Below are 27,796 nucleotides of genomic sequence, written 5' to 3'. Positions count from 1 at the left end.
TCCAAGAATCCTTGTAGCCTATGATTATTAGCCTTTTGTCTCATATTCAGGGCAATATCTTCCTTTTTATTTTGTGATCAAAGGAATTGTTTTCCCTCAAATACATATTGGAGAAAACTGTGTAACCTGAGGACTAAATGCAAATAAAAATGTTAATATACTATTTGTTTTTCCTTGTTTTTCTAAGTTTTGTGATGTTCTTTTTAACATTTTAGTTAAATGTATCTCTGTTGTTTTATTAAACTCACTTCAAATATTTACTCATTAGTTTAACGAAAAGTTTTCCATTACATCAAATTTTAATTTTTTAATGATTAAATTATTTTGTACTCTTAACTTTTCCCTTGCCATCCTCCCATGCAAAGCCTCTGTTAAGTCGTATCCCTTCTTTGTTGAGTGAAGAGTTTTTGTCTTTTCACATAATAAAATAGCTTCAAAATAATTTTAGAGGACATACTTTATTCCAAGCTGCATTAATAGAGAAAATTACTTTTCTCTCTTCTTTTTTCTCCAAAATGTCTTCTGTGTTATAAACCCATGTTAAGTACTTGGAACTGGCTAATTGGTTCAAATCCCTTTGCATTAATATAATCTGGGTAGCTTATTATAAAACACATATTTGTAGATCTATTTGCTGAAGACCCTGATCAATGAAACTGAATGGAACTATAGAACCTGTGTTTTTAAAGAGTTCATATGTGATTAAAAGGAATGTTAATTGAGACACTATGAGATACACTGAAAGAAAATGTAAGCTTGAAGTTTCAAACTTAACATTTTCATATAGGTGTATTCTTCACACTCAAGTTCCCCCCAAAATTTTTCTCTTTTCCTGTTTTTTTTTCCTTGTACACATACAGCATTGATGGTATTATTGAATCATAAGACAATGATCTCAACATTTATATTAGCATATAACTTAATTTATTTTCTACCCATCTAGATTATATGGAGAATGTTTACATGTACATTGATTTATATACCTATATGGAAATAACAATAGTTGCTTCTAATTGTGTAGTGACTTTTTACAGATTCAGTCTGGTGTTAAGGATATTGCACTAAATTTCAAGTCTTAGCATTTAACTTTGCAATATTTAATTCCTGGTAATGTACTTATTTTTATAAATTATTTTCAATTAGGAATTATTAACTTTATTTATTAAAATATTTTTAAATATTTAACACTGGAAATTCATTGTCAATATGGGCTGGGGCTGTGGTCAAATATTCTATGAGCTTTTGCTCTGTCTCCTTGGACATTTAGGCTCCTCTTTGAGCTTTTTTCCTTGGATTATTGTGACCACAGGATTCTAAATCCTATGGATTTACAGTTTCTTCTTTCAAGGAGCTAGATAACCACAAATTTTATACAAGGTAAAATATAAATCAAATAAATAAAACAAATACACTAGATTATGATGTTGGATTATAATTTGGATTACTTGTGATGCAAACAAATTAGAATATTGATCTGTCTCACAGGTTGCAATTGAAAACAGGCCAGCCTACAGTAGTTCTAGTTTATACCAGTATTATTACTGAAGATTTTCCTTTCAATCTCAGGTGTCCTTGTTAGGATGACCAATTATATGGTTTCTTCACCTATATATGACTTTGAACCCATGTCCTATTATATATTTCCCAGTAGATTCTCATTATATATCTCTCAGTGGGTCCCTATGTAGGAGAACTAATTTTATTTCCATGATTCCCAAAATACAGACTCTTACATAGTTATAGTCCCTTTGAAATAAAGACTAAGAGAACAATTTAGAATGACACTCATAACATCTTGCCTATTCAGTTCTAGTTTCTCTTACAGGATTGATAAGATTTTGATGATTGACATTAAGAAATGACTTACTTTTTTGTTAGTAAAAAAAGAATATCTTGTTCATACAATAAAATAATATCTATATAAGGTTCAAATGGCTGAAGCATAATGGCCAAAGGTGGGAGGAAAAGGAGACTTGAGAGTGAGTAACCAGATTGTATAGGTTCTTCATGTCTAATAAGGAATTGGGTTTTATTGTGATAAGACTATTAAAGGGATTTGAGAAATAATATCTCATTTATATTTTAAATTATTAATCACAGAAGTAGATTGTTGAGGATGATAAGATTACTAGAAGCCAACTGCATTGAATTAAGCTATAGTGCATGGAGGCTTAACCTAGGGTGGTAATAATGGAAATAAGGAGAAGTAATAGGTTTACCATCCTTTTGAAAAGTTATTGAGTTATGTGGATATAACAAAAAGTGTCAAAAAGTGGAAAGAGATGATCAATAGGAGTCCCTATAGGACAGTAGGTTTGAAATAGGAAAAAAATCAAATGTGTTTTGGTCTTCCTAGTTTTGATATACCTGTTAGAGATCAGGTAGAGAGGATGTCAAAAACATAATAAATATATAAATCATGTATTCTGGAGATGGATTTAGGGCTAAAATATAAAGTCTTAATTGTCATTGGCATATCATTAACTATTTCTTGAATCTGTTATAGGGTTGGTATTATAACTTAGTCATTAAACAATGTGTGGAGAGGACTCATATAGCTCTCACATATTCTTTTTCTATTACCTCTTTTGTTAAATGTACCTATCTTGTGGTCCACTATACTGAAGTTTTCACTCTTCTATTAAATAGACTAAAAAGTAATACATTGTGAAATGATAAATATGTGTATGTTAATACTTTGAATAAATGATCTTTCAACTAAACTTTATCCTAATAGATTCACTAGCTCATCAGACATTCTCTGCTCCCCTTTACCCACACTGATGCATTACTTGTTTGTATGGGCAACTTGAAACTTAACACTTACTAAAAGTTGTTTGTATATTTTATCTTTTTAGGATGGTTTTACCGGTTATCTAATTACATAACTTAATTGAATATTTAATAGACTTATGTTACATAAACATGAAATTAGAGTTGAATGTTTGAAACTTAAGTTGAATAGTTTGAAATAACTACACAAAAGTAACTCAAAAGCTACTTTCAAATTAGATGTGGATAAAAACAATAAAAATTGAAAATATAAGATACTAAAATTTAGAAGCATTTTATGTTTCTGAATTGTTCCATTTTAAAGAAACTAGTAGTGGTACACTTTGTTAATTGTTATTGGTAATTTATTCAAGAATGACAGCCCAGAAATAAGTGTAATTATAGTAAAAAAACTGACCTTATATTAAAAGATTGACAAATCAATTCACATATGCATGGTTTCAATTTAAACACACTTTTCAATGTGTACATGTATTATTTTTATGTTTTGCTACTCTAATTGTCTTTTATATTATTTCTAACACAAGCAAAATGTCAAAAAGAAAGGATAAAATGGATGAAAACAACCTATTTGTTGCTCAGCAATTTTCAATCAAATAGTTTACAAAATAAAATTATCTGCTCAGGAACTTCATCTACTTGGGAGTCTTTATTCATTCAACAAATACTTATTAAAAACTAGGGGGAGGGTGGTAATGGGAGGGAAGTGGGGAGGGGTGGGAGGGGGGCTGACCTGGGAGTAACAAGGAGAAAACTGTATTTAAACAATGATTAAAATAAAATTAAAAAAAAAAAAACTTATTGAGGCAATATTGTGTATCAGGCACTGTCCTATCTGGTAAAAATACTGATGTAAATAAGAGTGACAGAAATATTTGCTCTCATGGAACTTAGATCTCATACAGGAGGCTATGAATAAAAATATAAATAAAGTATAGGATAGTATGCTTATATACTCTATTATATATTAATTGTATATTATATAATAAATCTCATGTGCATGCAATGCAAAGGCTGATAAGTATTAAGGAAAGATAAAACAGGGAGGGGAAATTTTGAGGTGTAATGCTGGAGTGGATGGGGTAAAATTGAATGATGGTACCAAGAAAGACCTTGCTGAGAAGGTGATATATAAATAAATAAGAAAGTGAGTGAGGAAATGGATCATATTCATGTCTTGAAGAAAAAATTCCAGGCAGAAGGGATAGAAAGTCCAAAAAAACCTGAGGTAGATGCTTGACAGTCTTGTTCAACAAGCCAGGGGGCCAGACTGCTGAGACATTAGCTTCAGAGGTACCTGGATGATGAGATTATGTAGAGACCAGAAGCCCTTGTAAGGACACTACACCTTGGAGGGCTCTTATGAGAAGAATAATATGCTTTTAAAAAATAAAATTAACAATATTGTTGTGACAGCTGAGCGGATAATAGACACAATAGTGGTGGTCCTGAAATCCTGAACAGTTAGTAGGCAATGATCAAAATCCAACCAAGAGACAATGGTGGTTGGAAGAAGAATGTTAGCCATGCTGGGGACTTGAAGTCATTTGCATATAGATATATTGTGGAGGTAGAGCCTTGCTATTGTTCATGGAAGGAAAGAGGAGTTAGAGAAAATGAGTTCATCATGATTCTTAAGATTTGGGGCTATAGCATTTGGAAAAATCCTGTTATCTACCTGGGAAGGGGTAAGCAAGAGAAGAACAAGGTTGTTAAGAGATGGTTAAAAGGAAGAGACCAGGAGTTTGCTTTTGAGCCTTTCGGTTGATGTGACTAGAGTCAGCTATATAAATTTGGAGTTCATTGAAGAGGTTGGGGATAGGAATAAGATGTGGGCATCATCTGCCTCAAGCAGTGATTAAAGCTGTAAGACTCTGAGATTTACCAGAGAATAAGTGTAGGTAGAAATAAAGAAGAGAACTAGGGACTGAACCCTAGGGAATATGTAAGAGTCCAGGGAACTGAGGGAAAAATAGCACCAAGAAAGACTATCCAGATAGTCAGAGTAGTGAAAAATATGGAGAAGAAAAACAAAATAAGGAAGCATGCCAAGGAATCATGGGTGATGTACTAAATCAAGTACTACTAATTAATGGAGGACTGAGTAGGGTGACATCACTGGAGATCTCATTAATGACAAGCTGATTGGTAGGGATAATAGTGTGATTGGAGTGGGTTCACAAAAATAGGAAAAGAAGATTAAGAATTAGGGATTCTGAAAACTGATGTTTTCAAGGAGGTTTTCTGTAAAAAGAAGACAGAGGAAGGTAATTATTAAAATGGTCTAGAGTGGAGTGCTCAGGATAGAGCAACAACAGAATATAACAGTAGAGAGAAAATACTGAGAGGCAGTATGATACAGAGGAAGAATGGGGGGACATAAGAATTGCTTAGATATTTGGAGGTATAACAGGTTGGAGGTATGTGTCACAGACCTGAAGTATTATTGGTTGTACAGTTTCATAGATAAGGACATAAAACTACACCAAATTTGCTGCTGGCATCTACACTGTCATATTTTATTTTATTTTTTCTTTAATTTTTTTTTATTGTTGTTCAAATACAGGTGGTCTCCGTTTCCACCACTCCATTCCCATGTGCCTCAGCTATCACCACCTACCATCCCAGATCCTACCCCCTTTGGCTTTGCTTATGTGTCCTTTGCATATGTTCCTTGATGACCCTTCCCCTATTTTCCCCCATTATCCTTCTCTACCTCCCCTCTGATTACTTTGCAGTTTGTTCTTTATTTCAATGTCTCTGGTTCTATTTTGCTTGCTTGTTTGTTTTGTTGATTAGTTTCTGTTTATATGTGAGATCACATACTATTTGTCTTACACTGCCTGGATTATTTCACCCAGCATAATGCTCTTCAGATCCATCTATGCTTTTGTGAAAGGTAGGAGCTCCTCCTTTCCTTCTCCTGCATAGTTTTTCAGTGTGTAAATGTACTATAGTTTTTGATCCATTCATTTACTGATGGGCACTTAGGTTGCTTTAAACACTTGGCTATTGTAAATTGTGCTGCTATGAATATTTGGGTGCATAGGTTCTTTTGAATTGGTGTTTCAGGGTTCTTAAGGTATACTCCAAGCAGTAGAATTGCAGAATCAAAAGGCAGTTCCATTTTTAATTTACTGAGGAAGTTCCATATTGTTTTCCACAGTGCCTGTACCAATCTGCATTCCCACCAACAATGTGCTAATGCACCCTTTTCACCTCATCCTCACCAGCACTTGTTTGTGGATTTGGCTATGATGGCCTTTCTGACTGGTGTAAAGTGGTATCTCATTGTGGTTTTAAATTGCATCTCTCTGATGGCTACTGATGCTGAGCATCCTTTAATATGTCTCTGAGCTCTTTATATGTCCTCCTTGGAAAAGTATCTATTCAGGTCCTTTTCCCATTTTTGAATTGGGTTATTTGTCTTCCTGGAGTGGAGTTGTGTGAGTTTTTTTTATATATTTTGGAGATAAATATACCTTTTATACAATACCTGGAGATAAATATATCTTGTCCAAGGCATCATTGGCAAATATGTTGTCCCGTACAGTTGGTTGTCTTTTCATTTTAATACTGTTTTCTTTAGCCATGCAGAAGCTTTTTATTTTGATGAGATCCCATTTGTTTATTCTTTCCTTTCTGCCCCTTGCTCTAGGGGACATATCGATAAAAATATTGCTACATGGAAAGTTTGAGATTTCCCTGCCTATATTCTCCCTTAGGACTTTAAGATATTGTGACTTATATTTAAGTCTTTTATCTACAATGAGTTTATATTTGTGCATGGTGTAAATTGTTGGTTGAATTTCATTTATACACATGTACCACTCCAGTTCACCCAACACCATTTGTTGAAGAGGCTATTTTTGCTTCATTTTATGCACCTGCCCCCTTTGTGGAATATTAATTGACCATAGAAGCTTGGGTTTACTTCTGGACTCTATATTTTTTTCCATTGACCTATGTGTCTGTTCTTATGCCAGTACCAAATTGTTTTGATTAATGTGGCCTTGTAATATAGTTTGATATCAGGTATTCTGATCCCCCCTACTTTATTCTTTTTTCTCAAAATTGCTGCAGTTATTCAAGGTCATTTATAGTTCCATAACAATTTTGAAATGTTTGTTCTATATCTTTGAAATATATCATTGGCATTTTCAAAGGGAGTGTATTAAATCTATAAATTACTTTGGGTGGTATGGACATTCTGATGATGTTAATTCTTCCAATCTATGAACATGGTATATGATTTCATCTATTTGTGTTTTTCTTAATTTCTTTCTTCAGTGTTGTGTAGCTTTCTGGGTACAGGTCTTTTATCTCCTTGGTTAGGTTTATTCCTAGGTAATTTATTTTTCTTGTTGCTATATCAAATGAGATTTTTTCCTGATTTCTGTTTCTGATATTTCATTGTCAGTATACAAAATGCCTTCAATTTCTGAATATTGATTTTGTACCTTGCTGTTTTGACAAATTCATTTTTAGGTGGAATAGTTTTTTTTGGTGGAGTCTCTAAGGTTTTCTATGTGCACTATCATGATATCTACAAACAGTGACAATTTTACTTCCTCATTTCCAATTTGGATGCCTTTTATTTCTCTTTCTTGTTTGATCACTTTGGCTGGGACTTCCATTACTATAGTGAAAACATACATCCTTGTCTTGTTCCTGATTTTAGTGGGAAAACTTAGTTTTTTCCCCATTGAGTATGATGTTGACTGTAGGTTTCTCATATATGGCCTTTATTATGTTCAGGAATGTTTCCTCTACTTCCACTTTGCTGAGTGTTTTTGTCATAAATGGGTGCTGTACCTTATCAAATGCCTTTTCCACCTCTTGATATTAACATGTGATTTTTGTCTTTCCTTTTCTTTATGTGGTATATTACTTTTATTGATTTGTGAGTACTGAACCATCCTTGCATCCCTGGGATGAATCCCAGTTGGTCATGGTGTATGACCTTTTTAATGTATTGCTGGAGGTGATTTGCCAATATTTTGTTGAGGATTTTAGTGTCTATGTTCATCAGTGATATAGGCCTATAGTTTTCTTTATGTGTTGTATCTTTATCTTGTTTTGGGATTAGGATAACGCTGGCTGCATAAAAAGAATTTGGCAGTCTTTCATCTTCTTTGATTTTCTGGAATAGTCTGAGGATAGGGGTTAGGTCTTCCTTGAGCGTTTTGTAAAATTCTCCTGTGAAACCATCCAGTCCAGGGATTTTTTTGTGGCAGAAGTTTTATTTTTACTGCCTGGATTTCACCAGCTGTTCATAATTTTTTCAGGCTTTTTGCTTCTTGATTCAGTTTCAGAAGGTTATATTTTTCAGGAATTTGTCCATTTCACCCATGTTTTCAAATTTCTTGACATATAGTTGTTAATAGTAACTTCTTATAATCCTTCATAGTTCTGTAGTATCAGTTGTAATCTGCTCTTTCTTTTCTGACTTTATTTACTTGGTCCTTTCTCTTTTTTTCTTAATGAAGCTGCTTAAAGGCTTGTTGATTTTATTTATCTTTTCAAAGAACGAGCTCCTAATTTATTGATTCTTTGAACTGTTCTTTTAGTTTCTATGTCATTTAATTCTGCTCTGATCTTGGTTATTTGATTCCTTCTACTCACTCTGAGCTTTGTTTGTTGCTTTTCCTCGAGTTCTTATAGATGTAGGGTTAGGGTGTTTATTTGAAATGCTTCTATCTTTTTTAGATAGGCCTGTATTTCTATGAACTTCCATCTCTGGACAGCCTTTGCTATTTCCCATAAGTTTTGAACTGTTGTGTGTTCATTTTCATTAGTTTCCAGAAACATTTTTCTTCCTTGATTTTATTATTAACTCATTCATTGTTTCATACCATGCTATTAATCTCCATGAGTTTGAGTGTTTTTGAGTTTTTTCCTTGAGGTTTGTTTCTAGTTTCAGGCCCTTGTGTTTGCAGAAAATACTTGATATGATATCTATTTTCTTAAATTTGTTGAGGCTTGTTTTGTGCCCTATCATGTGGTATACCTTTGAAAGTTCTCCATGTGCATTTGAAAAGAATGTGTATTTTGCTTCTTTGGAATGAAAGGCCATATATACGTATATACACACATGCATGTATATATACACACATATATGTATATATGATTTTACATATATAGGTGTACACACACACATATGCAAAATCAGTTAAGTCTATTTGATCTAGGGAATTGTTCAATACCTCAAGAGCCTTGTTGATATTTTGTTTGGAAGATCTATCCATTTCTGACTGTGTGTTGTTAAAATCTAGTATATTAAAGTCATCCAAGATTTTCCTTATATATTTTGGGTGCTCCTTTATTGAGTGCATATATGTTTATAATGTTTATATGTTCTTATTAAATGTTTCCCTTGAGTATTATGAGGTGTTCTTCTGTTTCTCTTTATGGCCTGTGTTTTGAAGTCTATTTTGTCTGTCATAAGTATTGTTATACCAACCTTTTTTTCCTGCCCAATTGCTTGGGATGCTTTTTTCTAATCCTCTACTTTCAGTCTGTGTAGTACTTTTTTTCTGAGTTGGGTCTCTTGTAGGCAGCATATGTACAGTTCATATTTTCTTATCCATTCAGCTACCCTATGTCTTTTAATTGAAGCATTTAATCCATTAACATTTAAGGTTATTATTGATAGGTGCATATTCATTTTCTCTCCTTTCTACCTGTGTCCCTATCTCTCTCATTCTTTTTCTTCCTTTTCTTAAAGTAGTCCTTTTAGCATTTCTTGCAGTACTGGTTTGTTGGAAGTGTATTCTTTCTACTTTTCTATGAAACTCCTTATTTTGCCCTTATTCTAATTGAGAGCCTCATTGAGTAAAGTAGCCTTGGTTGCAGGCCTTTTCTTTTTATTACTTGGAATATTTCTTGCTATTCTCTTCTAGCTTGTTTCTGTTGAGAAATCAGCTGCTAGCCTTATCAGAGTCCCTTTGTATATTACTTCTTGTTTCTCCCTTGCTGCTTTTAAGATTCTCTCTTTGTCTTTAATACTTTCATTTTAATTATGATGTTCTTGGAGTAGGCCTCTTTTGGTTCATCTTGATTGGAATCCTCTGTGCTTCATGAACTTGTATGCCTTTTCCCCTCTCCAGGTTCAGGAATTTTTCTGCCATTACTTTTCAAACAGGGTTTCTATTCCTAGCTCCTTTTCTTCTCCTTCTGTTATTCCTGATTCAAATGTTGCTGTATTGCATGTATCTTACAGTTTTCTTAAGCTATCTTTACATTTTTTTAGACTTTTTTTTCAAACAGTTGCTCTACCTGGGTGTTTTGTTTGTTTTGTTTTGTTTTGTTTTGTTTTTTTTACCTTGGCTGCCATCTGACTTAGTCAGTCCTCTGCTTCATCCAGCCTGTTTGTAATTCTTTCTAGTGTATTCTTTTTTTGTTTCAGAAATTGTATTCTTCATTTCTTCCTGGGTCTTGTTTATATTTTCTATTTCCTTTTTTATACTGTCACAATTCCCACTCAGTTCCTTGTAGTTGTCTGTGAGTTCCTTGAGCATCCTTATAACCATTCTTTTGAATTCTATATCTGATCATTTGCTTGCCTCCATTTAATTTGACTCTTTTATTGGGAACTCATCCATTCCTTTTGCTTGTGGGTTCTTTGTCTCCACATTTTATGTGACTCTGTTTGTTTTTGAGATTCTCAAAGCTCTTTTTTGCCAGCTATCTTCATAGGATAAAATTCTGTGGTAAGAGTTCTGTGGGACTCAGTGGTGTGGTCTTTTGGAACTCCTTGCTTGGATGCTCTAGGGTTGCCCTTTCTTCCATTTGTGCAGGTTATCCTTCATTTGGACTTCACCTGTTAGTAGGCTCCTTTGTTTGTAGGTCCTTCCCTCTAGTGGGTTTCCTGGTATTCACAACTCTTACCTTGTGTTGTATGTGATCAGGGTCAGGGAAAAGGTGAAATGGAGTAAGACAGCAGGAGTGTATTCTATGGGATTTAAAGTACCAACAAGTCATGAACAGATAAGAGATCCTTGGGAGAAGTACAGCAATAACTATGATATTTCAACCAACTAGCCACTTTTTATAAAAGGTGAAAAAGAGGTGAGACTCTTTTTAGAAGAGAAAAATAATATGAGCTGATGTTAGAAAGCAGAGCACTTATGTGAGGTTAGATGGTGAGATATAATGAGAATAAGGGATAGAAACTTGGCATGGTGTGTGAGAGAATAAAGTTAACCACAACAGTAATAAATCTCAGAAAGATGGTGAAATGGATTAAGACCAGGGAAGGGTGCCATGTGAGATTTGGAATAACAATAATATGATAAGAAAAATATAATCTGAATAAAACATAAAAAGTAATATACAAAGAATAGTATGTTATTGGAATATGAGTAAAGAAGAAAAAACGCAATATGAAAGGGAGAATAAAGAAAACTAGTCAAACAATGAAACCAAACAAACAAAGTAAAAGAAATAAAAGTAATAAAAATTAAACTAATTAATTTAAAAAATAAAATGTAAATTCTGAATTATAGCAAAATGAAATTTGTCTCATCTATTGTATTAGCCTTCTGATCTCTCTCTGGATCTGTGTTTGGTCTTCTCACAGCTCCAAGTCTTATTTTCTTACACACTTCAAAAAGAAAAAGCCTCCTGCTGGTTTTAAACTTATCAAGGGTGTTTTGCTGGTCTTCCTGGATGCTTCAGGCATTATGGGGTGGGCCTGGGCTTCAATTTTTTCCTGTCTTGTAGTTCTGTGGGAATAGGTGCTCAGTCTGGGCTACAATATTTACAAGTTCCCAGTTTCAAACTCATGCCCTCAGAGCACTGTGCAGCCCACACTGTCCACTCTGCACATAGGTGACAGGCTAGCACCTATAATCTACCTCGTGCAACCCCGTTGATTAGTCCTTGAGGTACACTGAGTGGGAGAAAATTGCACCTCTCATTCTCCCTTTGTATTGGCCTGGAAGCTACATGCTTACTAAGTCCCTTCAGGCAGTTTAGTTTCTCTATTGAATTAAGTCTCTCTGAGTGGTACTACCCCTCTGAGCCCCTGCTGCCTCCCTTTGATCAATCCTGATGGTACCCTGAGTGGGAGCAAATAGCACCACCCCCTTCCCTGTTCTTTGGCCCAGCCACTGTGCATGCTACTCTTGCACAGTGGCTACAGTCCTTTTTTGAGTGAATTCCCCCTATTCGTGGCCAGCTGTTCCTAACAACCACCCAGCTTTCCACACAGACCAACTCTCTCACCAGTCCGTAGACTATTAGGATCACAGCCAGTCACTATCCATCGTTTCTCCCATCTCCAGGTGTCATCCAGCTCCCCAATTTCTCTTGTATTGTCCCAAGCTGGCAACCACAGTCCCAGGTGGGGTAAACCTCCAGCTGTGTGTCTCTTACTGTATCATTACCCCCTACCTCCAGCAACTTTAAGTGTCCAGGTCTCTCCTGGCATGAGTCTGTGAACTCGCCATTATGGGAGGGGAGGGAGCTGCCAAGTCACAGTTACTGACCTGGCTCTACTCCTAAGCTGCTACAAAGCTGCATTCTCTGGTGCAGGGCACCTGGACCCTCCTGTTGGGCTAAAAGTCTCCTTACCGTCCATTTTTAAACATCATTTGCAACCTTTGGCTTCCAAACTTAATATCAGCTGGAATTCTCTTGGGTTTTCACTCTGTTCTTAAGAAGAACAGCTAGGTGTCCCAGTTGGGTGCATGTAACAAGTGGGTTCAGCTCCCACCCACCTCACCACCATCTTCTGGCTCCTCTACAATATCATATTTTAAAGATACTAGAAATAGTAACATGGAGCCAAACAAAGAATCAAGCCATGTTTGAGGTCTTGGAATATGTTTATATTAACTCTAAGCATAGTTTAAATGTGGGAATAAGTATTTTTTACATTGTTTTATAACTAAATTTTCAGTTCTCCTCTCTATCCATATACCATGAATCTTTCCCACATGCAGTACTTCCACTGACTTCAAAGAACACATTTTAGAGGAAGCAATAGGACTGGATTAAGAACTGTGCCTAGTGATGCTGAGCATCCTTTCATATGCCTCTGGATCCTCTATAGGTACTCATTGGAAAAGTATCTATTCAGATCTTTTGCCCACTTTTAATTGGTTGGTTTGTCTTCCTGGTATTGAGTCATATGAGTTCTTTATATATTTGGGGTGCCAAGCCCTTGTGAGAGGTATCATTGGCAAATACATTTTCCCATACAATTGGTTCCCTTTTTCATTTTGCTAATGTTTTCTTCAGCTGTGAAGAAGCTTTTCAATTTGATATAGTTCCATTTGTTTATTCTTTTTCATATATCCCTTGCCCTAGGAGGTATATAGGCAAAAATATTGCTGCATGGAATATCTGACATTTACTGTCTGTTTTCTTCTAGGATTTTTATGGTGTCATTGACTTATGTTTATGTTTTTTCTCCATCTTTGGTTTATTTGGGTGTATGGTATAAGTTGGCGGTCTAGTGTAGGAGATCGTTCTGCATGGCATGGGTGCAGCTCCCACTCAGAGATATACAGGAACCAAGCCCACAGATAGGTTCTCCTGTGGGGAATCAGGTCTGCAATGTACCTAGGCCATTTTGAGACTTGCTTTTGCTAAAACTCCCTCACCCTGAATTGAGACAGCAAGTGCTTACTGTAGCTTTCTAAAATCCATGCTAAAACTCCCCAGTGTGGAGTATAACCGGTTCAAATACTTTTCCTTTTTCTTTTGCAAATACCCTTTTGTGAAGTGATTAGTGTCATCGACTCCTTTGTTTTCTGTAAAAGGAGATCACCTATAGCAAACTTGTGCATAGTAAATGAGGACCATCATGTAATGGTCCGAGAAGCCCAATAAAGGCTGGTCATGGCAAGGGCCTCAACTTTTGCTCCCCTTGAGAGAAAAGCCATGCTCACCCTTTTCCTCCACAGGACTCAGTAGTCTGTGTGAATGTCTTGTATCTCATCCACAATATGGTGGACCCCAGGAGCCAGGGTCCGCATCAGTCTAGTTTCATTGTTTTACATGTAGCCCTCCAGATCTCCTAGCATCATTAATTGAAAAGGCTATTTTTACTCTATTTTATGCCCCTGCCCCTCTGTTGAATATCAGGATCACTAGCCATCAGAGAGACACAAACTAAAACCACAATGATGTACCACCTCACAGTGCTCAGAATGGCCTTCATTAATAAATCAACAAACAAGTACTGGTGAGGCTGTGGAGAAAGGGAACCCTAGTGCACTGTTGGTGGAAATGCAAACTGGTGGAGCCACTATGGAAAACAGTATGGAATTTCCTCAAAAAACTAAAGGTGGAACTGCCTTTTGACCCAGTCACCCCACTGTTGATACTATACCCTAAAAGTCCTGAAACACCAATCAACCTATTCACCCCAATGTTCATAGCAGTGTTCTTTACCATAGCGAAGTGCTGGAAACAACCTAAGTGCCCATCAGTAAATGAGTGGATTAAAAAACTGTGCTACACTTTCACAGTGGAATACTTCGTGAAAGAAAAAGAAAGGAAGGAAGGAAAGAAGGAAGGAAGGAAGGAGGAAGGAGGGAAGGAAGGAAAGGAGAAGGAAAGAAGGAAGAAAGAACGGAAAGAAAGAAGAAAGAAAGAAAGAAAAGAAAGAAAGAAAAAGAAAAAGAAAAAAGGAAGGACGGAACTACGAAGTTCATGAATTCCTATCCTTCCGAGATTCGTCCTGGACTCCTCAGCATCCATACTCCGCTCCTACCCCTCCACCGCCCACCCGACCTCCAGAAGAACGAAGACCACGACAAAACCCTACAGACAAGAACAAAAACTCCTACCTTGCTGCCAGCATTGGATGTAAGTGTGAGAGCAGTATCCTAAGTGAAATAAGCCTGGCAGCAGAAGACAAATGCCATGTGATTTCACCCATAAGTGCATAAGTGGAACATAATGAACAAAACAAACAAATGAGCAACATAGAACCAGAGACATGGAAATAAGGAACAAACTGACAGTGACAAGAAGGGAGGGGAGAGAGGGATAACAGGGGAAAGAAGAGAAAGTGTTTAGTCAAGGAACATGTAAAGCAGACCCATGGTAATGTACAACAGGATGGGGTCTGACTGAGGCAGCCAGAGGGTGAGTGGAGTGGGGAAGAGCTACTAGGGAAAAATTGAGACAACTGTAATTGAACAACAATAAAAAATTAAATAGCCAAAAAAAAAATAACTGAACCAAAAAAAATGCAGAGACTGCAAATATATTTGGGAGAGGTGGTGAACCAGACATTCAGTGGATATATGCAAATGTAGGGAAGGGCACATTCTGGAAATGTATCCTTTCATAAAGAACTTGAAGTTGTTATTACAAATTTTACAAAAATGCATTCAGGCACAATTTATCTTTACAACAAGCCAATGCACCTGTGTATTTTTGATAAAAGCAAAAGTACAGTCATACTTGCTCCTTACTTGTTAAAATATACCAAAATTTTGAGACATCGAGATTTTTTATGAAAAATCCTTTTGCCAGATTTCTGTGCATATGCACAATATGGCATCTTTTAAATATTTTGAAACTTGAGCCAGTTTACTTAAGGATTTTTACTCTTGGGCCTGGTATATATTCTTTCAACAAATACATATTCAGTTATTCCATCATTACCAAACACAGGCAATTTACCAGAGACAGTGGGAATAGGTAAACATGACAAGTAATGAGACAGAAAGATAATTATGAATAAAGAGTTGTGCAATACTGAAACATATGTATATGCATCAGTGTAAATATTTATGTATGAAAAACAGTGTACTTGTAAGTTTAGAAACAGAATAATAAAACATAATAGCTTACTGATAATGACAGTTCTTTTTATTAAGTGAAACTAAAATGAAAAGAATTGGAATTTTATAGTGCTTCTTATTAGACAATATATAATCACAGAAGTGGATTATTTTATAAATAAGAAACTATATTATTTTTCCCATTCACTTTGTAGCTTACATTATAATTTTTATCTATAAGCAATTTATATAAAGACACATACCACTTAGAAGGTAAAAAACTATTCTTTGAAAAGTACAGGTAGATTTTTTATCATATTTTAAAAATAAAATTAAATATTTATTTTTCCATAATGTATGTTTCTCTTCCTTTCTCTCTCCATCCCTCCTTCTTTTTCTCTCACCTTAGCTCTGTGCCTGACTACTAAAGTAATTTTAAATAGTTTTAAACCATAGTACCATGGCTACATAACAAAAATTTATTTCTGTGCATTCAGTTGCAATATTTCTCCTGAGGCCAAAACATCATTTTCACAAAGAATAATGCTATACAAAATTACAGGAAAGTATACTGTGAATAATGTCTTACATATGAAATACTTGGTGTTGTTACCAAAATATTGGTTCTGTGTATGAAAATCTTAATAGTAATAAAGTAATGACAACATAACAGTTTGTGGATATATTTAGTACATTTTCATTGTGAGTACTTTATCAATTGTTAGAGTAAATTTTGCTTCAGGAAAGAATGGCATGGTTATACTTTTAGCAATTAGAAAGCCCCATGGATTACAATTTTACTCAGATTCAAAAAAATACAAAATAAAAGGAGAACATTAGTAACTGTATAATTTCTGGTGTTCACTGTTAACTAGCAAAATGTTTTATCTGAGAGCAAAATTTCTAAAAGTAAATTTATAATATAAAATGAGAATATAGGGAGAATATTTCTTTTAAGTGTGGAAAATTATTCTGTAGTACAGAATAATTGTATATATTTGTATATTGTATATTAATTGTATGTATTAATATTGTATATTAATGCAATATTAATTGTATATATTTGATTTGTTTGTTTTTATGAAGCTTACTAATGTTCATTCAGTTTTAATGTTTATGCACAGTAAAAAGTAATGGATAAGTCCCTATTCCCATGCTTACCCTCTGGAGGACAGATTTGAGGAATAGGACTAAAAGAACAGAGATTCCATGTCTGATACATAGTTTTACCATTCGTACATACATGTATATGTAAGTAAATAGCATGGATCAATTCTGATACATAGTTGAGAGAATTGGGAACTCCTGGCCCCTTTAAGTAGGATTATCAGATTGCACACTTGTTTAATTTTAAGGTTTTTGACATATTTTGGAAAGTAGTATTTCATCAAATGTGTATTTTGCAAATTTTTTCTCCCAGTCTCTTTTTTTAATTCTCTTGACATTGTCTTTTGTAGAGCAGAAGTTTGTTTTTGTTTGTGTGCTTGTTATTGTTTTTTGTTTGTTTTCCTTTTATGAAGTTTAGCTTATTAATTTTTTCATAGATCGTGCCTTTGGTGTTGAATATAAAAAAATCATCATCATACCTAAGATCACCTAGGTCTCCTCCTGTTTTATAGGATTTTTATGATTCTGTATTTTAAATTTAAGTTTGTGATCCACTTTGTTAACATTTGTGAAGGGAATAAGGTCTATGTCTAGATTTTTTTTTTTTTTTTTTGGTGTGTGGATATCAATTTGTTCCAGCACAATTTGTTGAAAGGACAATCTTTTCTCCATTGTATTGGTTTTCCTCCTTTGTCAGAGTTCAATTCAGTGTATTTATGTGGGTCTATTTCTGGGATCTCTATTCAGTTCCATTGGTCTGTTTCTCTTTTTCCAGTACCACAGCATGTTATATTGATTATTTAAGATTTATAATAGTTCTTGAAATTGGGTAGTGTCAGTCCTTCAACTTTGTTCCTACCCTTCAATATTATGTTGATTTTTCTGTTTTTTTTTCCCCCCTCTCACAACACACATGCACACACACCTTTATAATCAGTTTGTTAATAGCCACAAGATAGTTTTCTGGAATTTTTATTGGAATTGCATTAAATCTATAGATCAAGTTGGGAAGAACTGACATCTTGACAATGTTGACTTTTCCTGTCCAGGGACATAGAATATTTCCCCATTGGTTCAGTTCACTGATATCCTTCATCAGAGTTTTATGGTTCTCTTCATATAGCTTTTGTACATTTTTTGTTAGATTTATACCTAAGTATTGAATTTTTAGGTACTCATGTAAACGGTATTGTTGGGTTTGTTTTAAATTTCCGTTACTCATTTCTGGTGTGGAGAAAAGTGATTAAATTTTGTATATTAACTTTTAGTTCACAACCTTGCTATAGTGACTTATTAGTTCCAGGAATTCTTTTTGGACAATTATTTTGTATTTTCTCCAAACAATTATGTCATCTACAAAAAAAGAGTTTTATTTCTACCACCCCAATCTTTATTTATTTTATTTTGGTTCCTTGTCTTACTGTACTAACTAGTACTTCCAATACAGTGTTGAAAATGAGTGATGAGAAGGGGCATTTTAGCCCTGTTCCTGATATTAGTGGGAAAGCTTTAAGTTGCTCACCATTAACGATGATGTTAACTGTTGGTTGTTATGTATATATTCTTTATCAAGTTAAGTTTTCCTCTATTACTAGTTTAATGGTTGTTGAATTTTGTCAAATGCTTTCATTTCTCTCTTGATTTGATGGGTACATTAATTGATTTTCTAATTAACTAGGTTGCATATATGAAATAAATCCCGTCTAGCCATTGTACATAATTATTTTTGTACATTATGAAATTGAATTTGTTAATGTTTTGTCGAGGATTTTTGCATCTATGTTTATGAGAGATATTAAGCTTTAATTTTCATTTCTGTGTTATCTTTGTCTGGTTTTGGTATAAAGTAATGCTGGCCTAATAGAATGAGACAGGAAGTGTTCCCTTTGATTCGTCTGAGAGATTTTCAAAAATCGTGTATTTTTTCCATAAACATTTGGTAGAATTCACCAGAGAACCCAACAGGGCCTGGTATTTCTATTTTGAAAATTTATGAATTGTTGATTACATTTTAATAGATTTAGAGCCCATTCAGATTTTTTTTAATTCTTTGTGTGTAAATATTTACAGATTGTATCTTTCAAGGAATTGGACCATTTCACCTAGTTTATGAAATTTATGTACATATATTTATTTATAGTATTCCTTTATTATTCTTTTAATGTCCATGGGATCTGTAGCAATGTACCCTCATTCATTAATAGTACTTACTAGTCACCTGTCTTTTTTTAGTGACTCTGGCTAGAGGCTAATTTTATTGATCTTTTCAAAGAGCCAGCTTTTGGTTTTTTTTATTTATTCATTTTGATTTCTTATGCTTAATTTCAGTGATTTCTGCTCCAATTTTATTATTTTTTCATTTACTGACATAGAAATTAATTTGCTATTCTTTTTCTGATTTCCTAAACTAGAAACTTTAGATACTTCTTCTTTTCTAACACATGTATTCAATGGTGTAAATTTTCCTCTAAGTACTGCTTTTGCTGCATCCTACAAATTTTGATGTCATTTTATTTTCATTTAGTTCAAAGATTTTTTAATTTACCTTGAGATTTTTTGACTTATGTGCTCTTTAGAAATGTGTTGTTTATTCTTTACATATTTTGGTGTTTTTGAGTTATCTTCCTGTGATTAATTTATTCCATTGCAGTCTGAGAGCAGCTACTTTAGATTTCTATCATTTTAAATTTATTAATGTGTGTTTTATGGCTCCCAATGTAGTCTATCTTGGTGAGTGTGCTATGTCATCTTGAGAAAAATGTGTACTCTGCTATTGTTGCATTAGTTTATTGATGTCAATTATATCCAGTTTATTGATTGTGATTTTGAGTCCAGGTATGTCCTTACTGATATTTTGCTTGCTCGAATCTGTCCTTTTCTTTTTTAAATTTTTTAATTAAAAATTTTTTTATTGTTGTTCAATTACAGTTGTCCCCATTTCCCCCCTTTACTTTCCTCTGCCCTACCAACCACCCTCCCACATTCAATCCTACCCTTGTTGTTGTCTTTGTCCATGGGCCCTTTATACACATTCTTTGACTTGACCCTTCTTCCCTTTCTTTCCTCTGGTATCCCCCTTCCCCCTCCCCTCTGGTCACTGCTAGTTTGTTCTTTATTTCCATATCTTTGGTACTATTTTGCTCTCTTCTTTGTGGAAGTCTGCAGATTTGATTGAGGACTTAACTATTTCTCTTTGCAATTTGCAATTAATTTTTACCTAATAATGTAAATGTATTTGACACATTCAAGATTGTTACATCTTCTTGGAGAATTGATCCCATTATCACTATTTAATGCTGGTTTTTGAAAGATTTTATTTATTAATTTTTAGAGGGGAACAGGAGGGAAAGAGAAAGGGGAAGGGAAGGAGAGGAAATAAACATCAATGTGTGGTTGCCTCTTGTGTGCCTTCTGCTGGGGACCAGGACTGCAACCTAGCCATGTGCCCTGACTGGGAATTGAAATGCGACCCTTTGGTTCACAGGACTGTGCTCAATCCACTGAGGTACACAAACCAGGGTTTAGTGCTCTTATTTATTCCTTATAACTTTCCTTCCTTTGAGTCTGTACTGGCTGAAATTACTATAGCTTCTCCTGCTTTCTTTTGTTTACTGTTAATGTGCTAAATTCTTCATTGTACATTACTTTTAATCTATATGTAACTTTAAAGTAGATTTTTTATAGATACATATGTAGTAGAATTAATATATGTACATATATATATATATATATTTGGTTATTGATTTGATGCACTCTGATGATCTCTGACTACTAACTGGTACATTTAGAAAATTGATATTGAAAGTGATTATGGATATGATTTGGTTAATATTACCATATCCACCATTGTTTTCTATTTGTTGCTCTGTTCAGCCCCATATGTCTTGTCCCCCTGTAGTTTTCAATGGTCAGAGTTCACACTGAACCTTCAGCTTTTGTTAATTATAGTTCAGTTTTCCTTACCTTGGCATTTATTCTCAACCATCATTTTTTTCTCATAAGTTTCTTTTGTGGTAAGCCATTATGATTTATATTCACCAAGTTCCTAACATGTATAACCAAAACCACATTGAAAATTTTGAATAAAGAAGAGATATACTCTTTTATTGTGTTCTAAAAGAGCATCTTACTGTTCTTGGAGAATATATACTTGGTCACCAAGAGCGGAAGCAGAGAAACCAGTAAGAATATTATTGCCTTCGCAAGGGAGTGATAATGTACCTTAGACAAGAATGGACTAATAGAAGTGTTAAAAACTGATGAATTTTGGATTCATTTTCAAAATGGAGTTGTTAGGATTTGCAACTGATATGGACCACAAGGGGGAAGAAAACAACATAGGTGCTGTAGGGATTTTGGCCTTGGTCACTAAGCCAACAGTGAGGAGAGGAAATAATTTTGTTTCAGACAAGCTAAATTTGAAATTCTTTTTACACATCCGAGTAGAAATATGTTGAATGCCTAGTTGGATGTATTAGTCCAAAGGTAAAGGAACCAGTAGGAGAAAGTGAAAATTATCAAATGAAGTTGAGTAAGGCATAGCTGGAGATAGAATGAATAAAATAAAAGTAAATATAATATCCAGAAAGTCATGCAAAGAAGGGTTTTGAAAAAGAAGATATGTTTAATTTTCTCAATTACTTCTGCAGAACAGAATAACGTGAAAACAGACTAAAATATTGGATTTGGCAAGATGGAGGCTATTGTTGGCAACAGTGACAGAGTGGTTTCAGTGGCTGAGAAGAGAGTGGGAGGTAAAAAAAAAAGAACATTTCAGTTAAAGTGATACATTAATCCATATCAACATCCATATTGTGAAAGTGAGTTATAAATTCCTTTCTCCCCACAGACATTCTTTGCTTTGTGGTATCAAAACCACATGGTTGTCTTAGAGATAATTATTCCCTTGCCTTATGTTCCCTTTTGCACATTCTTAGAGCATTTTGTTTATGCACCAACAATAAAATAAATCTATATGAATTTTACTTATATATTTCTCCTTTTCTCTTATCTGTTCTCAGCAGTCTTCCTTCTCCCTACTTTCTTCTTCCATGTATTTCTCTTCCTCCCTCCCTTTTGTTAATTCCTAGAAAAAAGACTTGCATTAAGGACAGATGTATTTAACAGGACCTAAACTGTAGTCAGGACACTATTTTTTTTCTTTCTTACAAATGTAACTTCATTATTGACTTAAACCATGATTCTAGTTTCTTTTAGGATGTGTTTCTTCTGGGAGTTCTCCATCACCCATTTTGAACTGACTTGTGATAAAATACTTTCACATTTCATGTCAATGCCTGAATTTGTTTGAGGGAACACAAAAGTAGACATTGAAAGTCTATGACTAAAATTTAATCCACTGAATACAATTTCTTAACATTTTATTATCCTTTTGATGTTCATGGAATCAGTAGTTACAGCCCCTCCTTCATTTCTGATACTAGTAATTTGTGTTTTTTCTCTTTTTTCTTGTTGGTTAGTCTGGTTAGAGAGCCATCAATTTTATTTATCTTTCAAAAGAACCAGCTTTTATTTTTTCCATTGTTTTCTGTTTTTAATTTTCTTTCCCTCCCTTCCTTCCTTCCTTCCTTCCTTCCTTCCTTCCTTCCTTCCTCTTCCTTCCTTCCTTCCTTCTTCTTTCTTTCTTTCTTTCTTTCTTTCTTTCTTCTTTCTTTCTTTCTTTCTTTCTTTCTTTCTTTCTTTCTTTCGTTTTAGGCTTACAGTACTCTTTTTATTTTTTCTAATTTCCTAAAGTGGAAACTTAAGTTTGGGTTTTAGATCATTTTATATTTTATAGTATATACATTCAATGCTATAAATTTTCTACTAGCAACTGCTTTTGTAGTATTCCACAAATTTTAATGTTTTGTTTTCATTTTGATTTAGTTCAAAAATAATATCTAACTTTTCTTGAGACTTCTCCTATGATTTATGAGCTACTTAAAAGTATGTTGGATTTCTGAATATTTAGTAACTTCCCAGCTATTTTTATTTTACTGATTTGTAGTTTACATTTACATTGTGGTCTGAGAATATACTTTACATGACTTGCATATTTTAAATTTTTTTCAGATTGTTTTATATCCACAATATGGTCTATATTGGTAATTGTACCTTGGTGATTTTCTTTCTTATTTTTAAAATGTATATTCTGCTATTGCCAGATGGAGTACTTTGTAAAGGTCAATTAGATGAAGTTAATAGCACCATGAGGTCAACTATATACTTACCGATAATGTGCTTACATGATCTCTTATCACTGAAAGAGGGAGTTGAAGTATCACACTGTATAGTGAATTTGCCTCTCCTTTTAGTTTTTACATCATGTTTGACACTCAATTGTTAGGTGCACACATATTTAGAAATGTTCTCTTCTGGGGTATTGACCCCCTTCTTATGTTAAAACATTTACTTTATCCCTGATAATTTTCTTTGATAGCAACTTTGAATAGCTACTCCAACTTTGTTATCTTTAGTGGTGATGACCTTTACCCATCCCTTTACTTTTAACCTATCAGTCTTTATATTTAAAGTAGATTTTCCAACATGTTGTGTCTTGGTTTTTGTTTAGTTTCTATTCTTTTTGTAGATCCTCTTAATCTACTCTCATCTCTTAATATTTTTTAACTGTCATATATATATATATATATATATTATAAAACTCACCTTTAAATTTATTATTTTTATTTTTAATGATATTTTTATTGTTGTTCAAGTACAGTTGTCTCCATTTTCTCCCCACCACTTCCCCTTCCTTATGCATCCCCACCTCCGATCCTGGATCCTTCTACCTTTTGGCTTTGTCCATGTGTCTTTTATACATGTTCTTTTATAACCCTTCCCCCTCCCATTATCCCCTCCCATTTCCCCTGTGGTTACTGCCAGTTTGGTCTTTGTTTCAGTGTCCTCTGGTTATATTTTGTATGCTTGTTTGTTTTGTTTATTAGGTTCCACTTATAGGTGAGATCATGTAGTATTTGTCTTTCATTGCCTGGCTTATTTATCTTACCATAATGCTCTCCAGTTCCATCCTTGCTGTCACAAAGGGTAGAAGTTCCTTTTATCGTTCTGCTGCATAGTATTCCATTGTGTAAATGTACCATAGTTTTATTGATATAGTTGGAATAATATCTATCATATTTATAACTATTTCTTCTTTGTTGGTTTTTGGTTTCCTTTTTCCTTACATTTTTCTTTATTTTACTCTCCCCTCCCTGTTAATCTCTCCCTATTTTCTACCTACCATTTATGCTTCTTATTCCCTGTACCATTCACTTATTCTTCTCTCTCCCGCTCTACTGATAAGCCTCCCTGTGATCTCCATTTCTTTAATCTGATCACATTCTAATTGTTTACTTATTTCATTTTTGTTTTTGTTTTTTTTTTTTTAGATTCAGTTGTTGATAGTTGTGAGTTTATTGTGATTTTGTTCTCCATATTTTTGATCTTCTTCTTTTTCTTACATAATTCCCTTTAAAATTTCATATAATAAAGGCTTGGTGATGATGAACTCTTTTTACTTGACCTTATCTGGGAAGCACTTTATCTGCCCTTCCATGCTAAATGATAGCTTTGCTAAATGTAGGTTCTTGCCTTTCATTACTTTGAGTACTTCTTTCCAGCCCCTTTTTGCCTGAAAGGTTTCTTTTAAGAAATCAGCTCATAGTATTATGAAAACTCCTTTGTAGGTAACTGTCTCCTTTTCTCTTGCTGCTTTTAAGATTCTCTCCTTATACTTAATCTTGGGTAAGTTACTTATGATATGCCTTGGTGTGTTCCTCCTTGCGTCCAATTTCTTAGGACTCTAATGGGCCTTCTAGACTTCCTGGAAGTCTATTTACTTTGCCAGATTAGGGAACTTTTCCTTCATTATTTGCTCAAATAAGTTTTTAATTTATTCCTCATCCTCTTCTCCATCTGGAAGGCCTATGATTTGGATGTTGGAGTGCTTAAAGTTGTCCCAAAGGTTCTTAAGCCTCTCTTCAGTATACATTTTTAAGAATTATAAGTCACCCTGGCTGGCGTAGCTCAGTGGATTGAGCACGGGCTGGGAACCTGGAAGTGTCCCAGGTTCAATTCCCAGCCAGGGTACATTCCTGGGTTGCAGGCCATAACCCCCAGCAACCGCACATTGATGTTTCTCTCTATCTCCCTCTCTATCTCTATCTCCCTCCCTTCCCTCCCTAAAAAATAAATAAATAAAATCTTTAAAAAAAGAATTATAAGTCTACCTTCATATAATGCTACACAATTTCATGTATAGTATAGGAATCTTAGAGTTTTCCAATTACTCTTTTCCATCCCTTATGACATTGCTTTTATTTATGTCACTTAACCATATATTATATTTTAGATTTATTAAGAGGAAAAAATAACATTTTGTTTCTACTTCATTTGTTTCTTCTACAACATTTTCTTCTTTCTCTATGTAGATCTAGGTACTTTTACCTTTATTGTTTTCTCCCTGAAGAACTTATTTTCACATTCTTGCAAGACAGGTCTGTTGCCATTGAAATCCCCAATTTTTCTGTGGAAATTTCTTTTCTCCCTTCCTTTCATGGAGGATTTGACTAGACAGAGAAATCTAGGTCTTTTTTTTTTAACATTAACTATGTCAATCCTCTCTATTCCTGCTCTTATGTACACTGATGAGATGTCTGCTCTAATTCTTATTCTTGTTTCTCTGTAGGTAAGATCCCTTTATTCACTTTAGATTCTTAAATATTTTTCTCTTTGTAATTGGTTTTCTGATAGTTAAATATTGTGTCAGTTGTAGTTATTTTGTCATTTATACTGTTTGGTGTCCTCTTAGTTTCTTGGATCAGTGGGGCTTTTTTTCTGATTAATTTTGGAAAATTATTTAGCAGATGTTATATCCTTTGCTTGTCCTGATCTATCTCTTTTATTATCCATTCTTTCTTTCATGTTAACATGGCCATAAGTTGGGTTGTATTAACAGATTACTGTAGAATATAGGTTTTAATTTCTTATAGTGTCCTTGTTTTTGTCTCCTTTAAGTTTGACTTTGCAAAAATCTGACAAAAATATAAATATACTACTGGTCTCAAAACAAAGAGATAAAGCTGGCAGGTTTCATAAAGGAGGAGAAACTTCAAACCTAGAGGAGTGAGTGAGCTGATGCCAAAACTGACTCATAAGAGCAGTGTGGCTAGAAATGTCTCTACCTGGACTTTTAATGCCTAGACAAGCCCAGAAGTAGAAACCCATATATGATAAGCAGCAAGAAACTGAGCCCCTGCTCACATAGAGTCCATTTCCTGCAGCTCTCCAGGTTATAATCTACCCTCTTTGTACTGGAGTCCTATTGGGGTAATGGTAAGATAAGTAAAGGGAGGTGATCTATAATCTTAAAATTAAGCTTAGCCTTTAGTGGCTTTGTGTGTCCAGACATTGACATTCCCTAATGTACCTTCAGTGTTAGAGCATTTTTATGTCTGTTTCCTGAGATGGAAAGGCAAGTATGTTTAGAATGGTAGTTGATTCCTTCTGAAAAGAAAGATAAGACTTTGGTGAAGAATTTTTTTTTCTTGGAGTGTTGGCTTTTTTTTTTTAATGTGGAATGCTCTGGTTGCATTTCATAATGATTAATTTTTGTCCTGGCAAGAGCCATGAGTAGATTATTCTTGGATATTAACTGTTAGAAGCTAATGGAATTAGTATAGGTAAGCCCCACAAATTGTAACCATTCTATTAGACCACAGCCTCCATGACTTTCTCACTTTCATGCTAATTCACACTCCACCTATTCGTCAATTTGCCAAAATTTAAGTGCTCTTATCAGTTATGACTCCAGTGGATTCTGCTTCTGGTATGTAGAGCTCAGCTGTAACTCTGAGAACTTAAATGTCTCTCTAAATCTGAGGGTGGCCGTATACCTTAAATCTCAGTTATCTGATTGGTCTAAGAAAATTCACTGGTCTTCATTTAACCTGTCTCATCTTGCTCTAAGGATGGTAGTTGTGACTTCAAAATTTTTTATGTGTCAGAACTGAAACTGGAAGTTCCCAATTAATGTGTTAAATTTTGTAAAATATTAACACATATGTTATCTTAGGAAATTAAACTTTGGAATATGTTCCATTCAAAATTATTAACATTGGTTCTACTATCTATGAACTTTCTTTTTTCTAAGTAATATTATAAATATTGTTTATACTTTACTAAAACCTTTGCAGAAGTTAAATGAGTGTGACCATATAATATTTTTAACTTGACATTTTTTAACTCTAACTCATATAGTTTAATACAGGTCATATCCTAAATTGATCAGCATCAATAAAGTCCATATAGCACTATTCCAAATGTCAGGGAAGTTCAAGTATAACACACTAAGTAGAAAATGATGTCAAACTAAAAGTAAGTGATGATATTCTGTTGCCCCCAAGAAATCTCAGAGCTGGAATTTCCTGGATAGAGCTATGAGTAGATTATTCTTGGATATTAACTATTATACAGATTATATAATTCATTTAACTGTAAATTCTGGTTTTAACTGAAGTCTACTTCTTTGTTTACATACAACATACATTCATTGAGTTTATAAATATATAACTGTTGCATAACTTTTTAGGCATGTGCACATAAAATAAATGAAAACAAGTTCTGTCTCTAATGCAGCTGCTGTATACTATTTAATTCAAAGACTTCTGTATCAGCTGCCTGTAGACAAGAGACTTGGGGGAGAAAAGGAGTGAAATATTAAAATACAAAGAGATACTGAAAGAAGTATCTCTTCTTTCAGTCAAAAAAGTAAAACAGCTGACCCTTGTGTTCTGAAAGGAGGATAGAGAGTGGATAATAAAGACACAGATTGCATAAATGTTAACACTAAATTGCCACTGTCACAGTTCCATAAACACATATGGTTCTATTACCTGGAAAATATGGGGATGTTTTAAGAGACTATGAGCTGTATCTTTGCAAAATATGCTTCAGTTTTGTTTTCAGATGTCATGGAACTCTAGAAATTTTATTGCAATGGAAAATAATTTTGCATCACAGAGAAGAAAGGGCTTTAAGAAAGTATTATTTTCATCCAAGAGAAAATTATAATATTCATATATTAACTGCATTGTCTATCCCCTTGACAAAGGTGGGATTTTTTTCAAATTTAGAGATGTCCAGTCAGT

This window comes from Phyllostomus discolor, chromosome 7 (genome assembly GCF_004126475.2).
Source record: "Phyllostomus discolor isolate MPI-MPIP mPhyDis1 chromosome 7, mPhyDis1.pri.v3, whole genome shotgun sequence".
NCBI classification, from domain to species: domain Eukaryota; kingdom Metazoa; phylum Chordata; class Mammalia; order Chiroptera; family Phyllostomidae; genus Phyllostomus; species Phyllostomus discolor.
The sequence above is the reverse complement of the archived record's forward strand: the minus strand, read 5'-3'. Positions refer to the sequence as shown.